General features: G+C 39.3%; 2 long non-coding RNA genes across 2 annotated transcripts; both read right to left on the bottom strand.

Annotated features, from left to right (window-relative positions):
• Positions 1 to 2530: 2530 nt before the first annotated feature.
• LOC133965135 (uncharacterized) lies at positions 2531 to 4661 on the bottom strand. Its single transcript, XR_009923851.1, has 3 exons — positions 4559 to 4661; positions 3735 to 3786; positions 2531 to 3467 (listed from the first exon to the last, which is right to left on the bottom strand). It is a non-coding gene; the product is annotated as an uncharacterized LOC133965135 (long non-coding RNA).
• Positions 4662 to 6988: 2327 nt separating this feature from the next.
• LOC133965115 (uncharacterized) lies at positions 6989 to 8666 on the bottom strand. The gene is made up of 2 exons (XR_009923845.1): positions 8187 to 8666; positions 6989 to 7925 (listed from the first exon to the last, which is right to left on the bottom strand). It is a non-coding gene; the product is annotated as an uncharacterized LOC133965115 (long non-coding RNA).
• Positions 8667 to 9258: the final 592 nt, after the last annotated feature.

The raw sequence follows: 9258 nt of genomic DNA, 5'->3' as shown, positions 1-9258 counted from the left end.
CCTGCTGAGCGAACAACGTCCACAGTGACTCCGCCGCCGTCCTCTCATCCAGACTCGCCAACCGTTCTCCGGTTCTTCGTGATACACAGCTCCGCAGCTTGTGACGACGAAACTTTTTTCAGAGTCTCATGAGGCGTTCACTTGCAGCTGTGTTAAATGCAGCTTCGTTTGTCATGGCGAGTTGAAGAAGTCTGCTGCAAAGCTATGAATAATCCGCATGATGAAAACTCACAGCAATGTTATGCCTACATTATCAATATATTGAGACCCATGTGACACAGTTTGACATGGTTTAGCAAAGTGAATGAGGAGAAATACATCCAAGTGTGAGACGTAACAAACCGAAAGCGGTCTCATGCTGCGTTCAGGGTAACTCTGTTAAAATGGGTTTCATTGGTCATGGTGAGCTGATGAACTTTGATGCCACGCCATTAACAATCTGCATGATGAAAAGTCACAATAATGTTATGCCTACATTATCAATATCTTGAGACCAATTTGACACAGTTTGACATGGTTTAGTAAAGTGGCTGGAGGGAAATACATCAAAGAGTAAGATGACCAAAACAAGACATTTCCTGATGCCACCAGGGGGCGCTTTCCTTTTAAGTCATGATTTCTAGGTAGATGTCTTCCGGTCGCGACTCTTGTCTTATATGTGTAGTTTGGAGTCGATTGGACAAAATATGTCTAAGTTACAGAAGCTCGCTTATATTGGCGTTTAGTCGAACTTTGAGACCTCACCACGGTCACACGGTATGATGAAAAGTTTAAATTCTGATAACTTTAGATCTTCATCTTGTTTTGTAGAGTCTCATCTAATTTTTAAGTTGATCTGATGAAAGCTGTCTGAGTAGTACATAAAAACATAACACGTACCAAAACAAGACATTTCGTGTTACCACCAGGGGGCGCTGTGATTGTAAGTCACAATTTCTGCACCGATGTCTTCTGGTGGCGACTCTTGTCGTATGTGTCTAGTTTGGACTCAATTGGACAAAATATGTCTGAAATATGGAAGCTTGTGTTTTGATGGCGTTTCATCAAACTTTAACGCCACACCACGGTCAGACGGTTTTGCTAAAACGTAATCCTTCAATAACTTTAGATCTCCAATTTGTTGTGATGACGATCGTCTAAATTTGAAGTTGATCTGATGAAAGCTGTACGACAAGTACATCAAAGAAAAAATATGGAATATGACCAAAATGGCCACTAAAGTCAAACTGGCGGGCTTCCTGTTGCGTTATTCATAATGCACTGATGGACTTTTTTGTGCATCTAGTCATGATACACAATAATCTTTGTTTTTTTTGAGGATCGGTGAATGCTAAATGAGGGGCTTTTCCGTAGGTGGCGCTCTTGAGCCATTTTAACACGCCCTTTTCAAAATACTCCAGAATACGTAATTTTACGCCGCCTTCGAATTTACTGCAAACTCCTACAACTTTTTGAGCACATTAAAGCCCTCAAAAAGCCAATTCATTTAAGCTAAGAAAAATAATAATAATAATAATAATAATCATTTCAATTTCAATAGGGCCTCCCACCGATTTCGGTGCTCGGGCCCTAATAATAATAATAACTAGGGCTACGTTGTAGCACTAACGGGCCCGAGCACAGGCAATTTCAAGTCTGTTGCGGTCGGGGAAGAGAGAACGTTCGATGACCAAGCGCTCGTCTCCACATTGCCTGCGTTTGCCCTGTGCGGCAAGGAAGATCGCTCCACTTCTTCTGGCCAGCCGCTGGTGCTGAACTAGAGGTAAGTCACCTTGAAACTATCCAACATAACCTATTGCTTTATCTATCATCATATGCTTACATGCCTCAAGTTTTTTGTAATATGTAATTGTTATAAAAGTTACCGTTTATTTATCACGTCTAATGAACAGATTGAAGCAAGATAACTCGACAGTCTTGTTTTGGTTTTGACATTATTTTTTTTAATGAGTTACTATCAATACGCTACACGTTTACGTTTCATGTGATAGTAACTGTTTCACCAATATTCTGATACAGGATGGTATATCCGCCATTACTATTTTCACATTGTTTATTTAGTCTGTCATGGAGTTGTAGAGTGAATTAGACAGTAGTGATAACATTATAATGTCCACACATCAGTGTTGTAAACACTTCTCCAATTAATTATATAATTATGTTTTCACACTGAGGGAAGTGGAGAGACTTGATGTGGACTGTTATCAACAGCTCTGTGGGAGATCATCACCTTGAATATTACAGATGAGGTAGAAAGACATTTTATCTATGTGTACAATGTTGTATTTCTTTGTCACGTTTTATCAAAAGCGATTTAAAGTATGTGCATTTAACCATTAGGATACAAACCCAGACCCTAGTACATCGGTTCTAGCTGAAATAAGTAGTGCTTCATAAACAACACAAAACATTCATAACAGTACGCTTCTGCTCCTCATTAATGCAGCTCCTGATGTCCCCAGCAGCAACATGGTGGAGATCTGCAGCTTCATGCTGGTCAACTGGAAGACAACTGATTAAGATTAAAAGATTAAGATTAAAATCCATTTATTCATCCCAAACACATGCACAGACATGCAAAGGCACACTCATGCAGGTAGGGAAATTTAATCGCTGCTTTTTACCCATCTGGTGCAGGACACACAGAGCAGTGAGCGACCATGTACGGCGCTCGGGGGAGCAGATGTTGGGGGAGTGAGGTGCCTTGCTCATGGGCACTAGAGAGGGTAGGGAGACTCTTGGATTTTTGGACAGATCAATCCAGGTTCGACTTTTGTTGTCTCTCCATGGAGTCGAACCAAAGACGAACCAGAGACCTTCTCTGCCCATAGTCCAAGTTTCTGCCACTCGACCACCGCCTCTCCTCATGCATCATCAAACTAGTAATCTACACATCATTCCATGCGTTGCTCCCTTAACTACAGATGGCCTGCGAATGTCATGGAGTTTTACAGTGAATTAGACAGTTTAGGTATGATTTTAATCTCCACACATCAGTGTTGTAAACAGTTCTCAAATTAATTATAGAATTATGTTTTCACACTGAGAGAAGTGGAAAGACTTGATTTGGACTGTTATCAATAGGTCTGTGGGAGATTATCACCTTGAATAGTACTGATGAGGTAGAAAGACATTTTATGTATTTGTACAATGTTGTATTTCTTTCAGCACTTTTATCAGAAGGGACTTAAAATATGTACATTTCACCATGAGGATATAAACCAAGACCACAGTACAACAGTTCTATCAGAAATCTGTTGTGCTTTATACACAACACAAAACATTCTTTAACAGTGCGTTTTTTCTCTTCATAGATGAAGAACTGCAGCACCTGATGTCCTCAGCAGCAACATGGTGGAGATCTGATTTGATACACTTTAGATAAGAACCCAGTGTTTTATATTTCTGCTTTGCCATAAGAGACAGAACATGGTCATCACAGCTGTGTCCTTCAGGCTCGTCTGTCCCTAATAAAATGATAGGAAACATGAAAGTGATCGTCATTATTGTAGAGGAAGAGTTACATATGAACAAAGTGTGTAATCTTATTTTCTGTGGATATTCAACTGTGTATTTGAATATGCTTTTGGATTAAAACGTGCACTACCATGACAATGAATGTACAGTATGGAGTTATTTCACATTCAAAGTATTGCATATATTATTTAATACACAATGTATTATGTGCAGTACTTTGCCATGGTTGTTTGTAATTAATGAAAAGAGGTCTGTACCTGAAGTCGGTGTTCAATGTGGTTGAATTCCAGTTGTCTCATGCTGGACATGCTAGAGAAAATTTCAACATAAATATACAAATGTGTAAAGTCATACATGTGCCAGGTTAAGTCCTTAACACACTTTAAATGGTAAAAAAGGAAGTGTATTACTTCAAAGTTAAACAGATCATAATCATTTCAGCTTAGGAAATAGTTAGTGTACATCAGCATCAAATTCTCTATTACACTGTCTGTTCTAATAAAGATACAAGGCTATAATTTATTTATATTTAACAGAACAATTCAGTGAAATCTGCCTGAGATTACAATGTAAACAGTGCAGGCAGCAGAACGTTTAGCTTTCTCTGTAAGACATCATAACAATACTCTGAATAAAGAGCTTTGGAAGTTGAATTCCCCTTTAAACATCTGCTCTTAAAATACAGATGTGACTTTAAATACGCACGTTTCAATTGATCACTGTAAGTCTGTTTCAGTAGAATAACTAACTGTGTAACATTGTCAAGTCAAATGCCTTGGCGAGTGAAACCATTTTATAGCAATAGATATCCTGATGGAGCTAATTCACCGGACACACACAGTCTCCTGTCTCAGATTTAACCTCATAAACTAACGCATGCCACTGCTGGGCGGACCTACTCATGTCGGTTCATATCGGTGTGTGTCGGTAATAGTGCCGTTCGCATTAAACAGGAGTTAATGCCCCAGATCGGAGTTCGTATTTAGCCTCCATGCTAACGGACGTTAGCTCGAATGCATGGTACTAAAACACCCTGCGAATCACTTCTACACATCTAAATAAAATACTGAGCTTGACTTACCACAGAAACGGGAGCGCAGACGTCTTTAACGTGTCCGTCAGCAGAACAAGCAAAACATCAAACTGTGTTATTCATCCGATACTGAGTGGGAGGTTTCGAAAGTCTCGAGTTGTGTTCAATGACACAGGAAAAAGTAAGGAGAAGGGAGGGCGCAGCTCACTGTGACGTCACGTAAATTTCAAACCACTATATCGCTTATTATAGCGATATAGAGGTAGTTACGAAAAAGTTCACCCCCTCAGAGTTTTAATGAAGGAAGAACATAGCGATTGAGACTAAAACCAAAGTTTGAATAATGCTGTAAACAGGTTTAATTCTACTCTAAAATTGGGCATTTTAACATGGGATTCAATGGGACTCTCTCCGACGAGCTGATGAACTTTCAAGCCATGCCATTAATAAACCGCATGATAAAAAGTCACAATAATCTTATGGCTACATTATCAATGTCTTGAGACCCATTAAACAAAGTTTGACATGGTTTTGCATATTGGATGAGCAGGAATACATCAGAGTGTCAGCTATACATTTCCTGCTGCCACCAGGGGGCGCTGTCATTTTAAGTCACGATTTCTGTATAGATGTCTTCATATCGCAACTATTGTCTTATGTGTCTAGTTTGGACTTGATTAGACAAAATATGTCCAAGATACAGAAGCTCGTGTTTTAGTGCGTTTCACCGAAGTCTCATCAAACTTTAGCGCCACGCCACAATCACACGGTTTGACGAAAAGTCGATCTTTCAATAACTTTAGATCTTCATTTTGTTGTGATGACAGTCGTCTAAATATTAAGTTGATTTGATAAAAGCTGTACGACTAGTATATAAAAACATAAAACGTGACAAAAACAAGACTTTTCCTGCTGTCACCAGGGGGCGCTGTCACTTTAAGTCACGATTTCTGTATAGATGTCTTCATATCTCTACTCTTGTCTTATGTGTGTAGTTTGGACTCGATAGGACAAAATAAGTCTGAGATATAGAAGCCCGTGTTTTGATGGCGTTTAATCAAACTTTAACGCCACACCACGGTCAGACGGTTTTGCTAAAACGTAATCCTTCAATAACTTTAGATCTCCAATTTGTTGTGATGACGATCGTCTAAATTTGAAGTTGATCTGATGAAAGCTGTACGACAAGTACATCAAAGAAAAAATATGGAATATGACCAAAATGGCCACTAAAGTCAAACTGGCGGGCTTCCTGTTGCGTTATTCATAATGCACTGATGGACTTTTTTGTGCATCTAGTCATGATACACAATAATCTTTGTTTTTTTTGAGGATCGGTGAATGCTAAATGAGGGGCTTTTCCGTAGGTGGCGCTCTTTAGCCATTTTGCCACGCCCTTTTCAAAATACTCCAGAATACGTAATTTTACGCCGCCTTCGAATTTACTTTAAACTCCTACAACTTTTTGAGCACATTAAAGCCCTCAAAAAGCCAATTCATTTAAGCTAAGAAAAATAATAATAATAATAATAACTAGGGCTACGTTGTAGCACTAACGGGCCCGAGCACAGGCAATTTCAAGTCTGTTGCGGTCGGGGAAGAGAGAACGTTCGATGACCAAGCGCTCGTCTCCACATTGCCTGCGTTTGCCCTGTGCGGCAAGGAAGATCGCTCCACTTCTTCTGGCCAGCCGCTGGTGCTGAACTAGAGGTAAGTAACCTTGAAACTATCCAACATAACCTATTGCTTTATCTATCATCATATGCTTACATGCCTCAAGTTTTTTGTAATATGTAATTGTTATAAAAGTTACCGTTTATTTATCACGTCTAATGAACAGATTGAAGCAAGATAACTCGACAGTCTTGTTTTGGTTGTGACATTATTTTTTTTAATGAGTTACTATCAATACGCTACACGTGTACGTTTCATGTGATAGTAACTGTTTCACCAATATTCTGATACAGGATGGTATATCCGCCATTACTATTTTCACATCGTTTATTTAGTCTGTCATGGAGTTGTAGAGTGAATTAGACAGTAGTGATAACATTATAATGTCCACACATCAGTGTTGTAAACACTTCTCCAATTAATTATATAATTATGTTTTCACACTGAGGGAAGTGGAGAGACTTGATGTGGACTGTTATCAACAGCTCTGTGGGAGATCATCACCTTGAATATTACAGATGAGGTAGAAAGACATTTTATCTATGTGTACAATGTTGTATTTCTTTGTCACGTTTTATCAAAAGCGATTTAAAGTATGTGCATTTAACCATTAGGATACAAACCCAGACCCTAGTACATCGGTTCTAGCTGAAATAAGTAGTGCTTCATAAACAACACAAAACATTCATAACAGTACGCTTCTGCTCCTCATTAATGCAGCTCCTGATGTCCCCAGCAGCAACATGGTGGAGATCTGCAGCTTCATGCTGGTCAACTGGAAGACAACTGATTAAGATTAAAAGATTAAGATTAAAATCCATTTATTCATCCCAAACACATGCACAGACATGCAAAGGCACACTCATGCAGGTAGGGAAATTTAATCGCTGCTTTTTACCCATCTGGTGCAGGACACACAGAGCAGTGAGCGACCATGTACGGCGCTCGGGGGAGCAGATGTTGGGGGAGTGAGGTGCCTTGCTCATGGGCACTAGAGAGGGTAGGGAGACTCTTGGATTTTTGGACAGATCAATCCAGGTTCGACTTTTGTTGTCTCTCCATGGAGTCGAACCAAAGACGAACCAGAGACCTTCTCTGCCCATAGTCCAAGTTTCTGCCACTCGACCACCGCCTCTCCTCATGCATCATCAAACTAGTAATCTACACATCACTCCATGCGTTGCTCCCTTAACTACAGATGGCCTGCGAATGTCATGGAGTTTTACAGTGAATTAGACAGTTTAGGTATGATTTTAATCTCCACACATCAGTGTTGTAAACAGTTCTCAAATTAATTATAGAATTATGTTTTCACACTGAGAGAAGTGGAAAGACTTGATTTGGACTGTTATCAATAGGTCTGTGGGAGATTATCACCTTGAATAGTACTGATGAGGTAGAAAGACATTTTATGTATTTGTACAATGTTGTATTTCTTTCAGCACTTTTATCAGAAGGGACTTAAAATATGTACATTTCACCATGAGGATATAAACCAAGACCACAGTACAACAGTTCTATCTGAAATCTGTTGTGCTTTATACACAACACAAAACATTCTTTAACAGTGCGTTTTTTCTCTTCATAGATGAAGAACTGCAGCACCTGATGTCCTCAGCAGCAACATGGTGGAGATCTGATTTAATACACTTTAGATAAGAACCCAGTGTTTTATATTTCTGCTTTGCCATAAGAGACAGAACATGGTCATCACAGCTGTGTCCTTCAGGCTCGTCTGTCCCTAATAAAATGATAGGAAACATGAAAGTGATCGTCATTATTGTAGAGGAAGAGTTACATATGAACAAAGTGTGTAATCTTATTTTCTGTGGATATTCAACTGTGTATTTGAATATGCTTTTGGATTAAAACGTGCACTACCATGACAATGAATGTTTTTAATGGAGCTATTTCACATTAAAAGTATTGCATTATAATTTAATACATTATGTATTATGTGCAATACTTTGATTGTTTTTAAGTAATGAAATCAGGTCTGTACCTGGAGTCAGTGTTCAGTCTGGTTGGATTCAAGTTGTGTGTCAAGTTGGACCTTCTAGAGGAACATGAAACCAATACACAGATATGTAAAGTCATACATGGGCCAGGTTAAGTAATTAACAGACTTTTAAATGGTAAAAATAAAATATTAGTTCAAAGTTAATCAGAGCATAATCATTTCAGATTAGGAAATAGGTAGTGCATATAAGCCCACAACTCTGTATGACACTGTCTGTTCTAGTAAAGTTACAAGGCTATGACTTACTCATATTTAACAAAAGAATTCAGTGAAGTCTGTCTGAGATTAACGATTTAAATACTGAAGGTGGGAGACACGGTTATTTTTCACTGTAACACGTGACAGGACATCAACACCGTGACTCTGAATAAAGAGCCTTAAAAGACGTAGTGCTCCTTTGAACAGCTGCTCTTACAATGTGTAGCAAGTGCTAAATCTCCATTAGTATAATAGTAACAAAAATCACCCTTTACATAATTGAACATATATTTTCCATGTGAACCCCTTTAACACAGTTCAATTCAGGAGCAAAATATAATTTATACAGTATTTATTAGAGCTAGTATTAGTAAACAGATCAAACAAATGCAGTACAACACATCACACATCCACAGTGTCTCTTTTGCTTATCATCACAGTCAGTCAGAAGTGTCCGTTTAACTTACGTAGCAGTTGAGAGATGCTTCGTTAGAGCTAGCAGGAGCTAGCTCATAGCCAGTGCTGCTGTTGAGAGCGGCAGAGTTCACACAGGAAAAGACACGACGGACGGGGGAAAAAAGCTTTGAGTGCGTCCCACACTCTAACCTGCTGAGCTAACAACGTCCACAGTGACTCCGCCGCCGTCCTCTCATCCAGACTCGCCAACCGTTCTCCGGTTCTTCGTGATACACAGCTCCGCAGCTTGTGACGACGTAACTTTTTCCAGAGTCTCATGAGGCGTTCACTTGCAGCTGTGTTAAATGCAGCTTCGTTTGTCATGGCGAGTTGAAGAAGTCTGCTGCAAAGCTATGAATAATCCGCATGATGAAAACTCACAGCAATGTTATGCCTACAT

This window comes from Platichthys flesus, chromosome 11 (assembly GCF_949316205.1).
Source record: "Platichthys flesus chromosome 11, fPlaFle2.1, whole genome shotgun sequence".
NCBI classification, from domain to species: domain Eukaryota; kingdom Metazoa; phylum Chordata; class Actinopteri; order Pleuronectiformes; family Pleuronectidae; genus Platichthys; species Platichthys flesus.
This window is presented reverse-complemented; position numbering and strand designations above follow the sequence as displayed.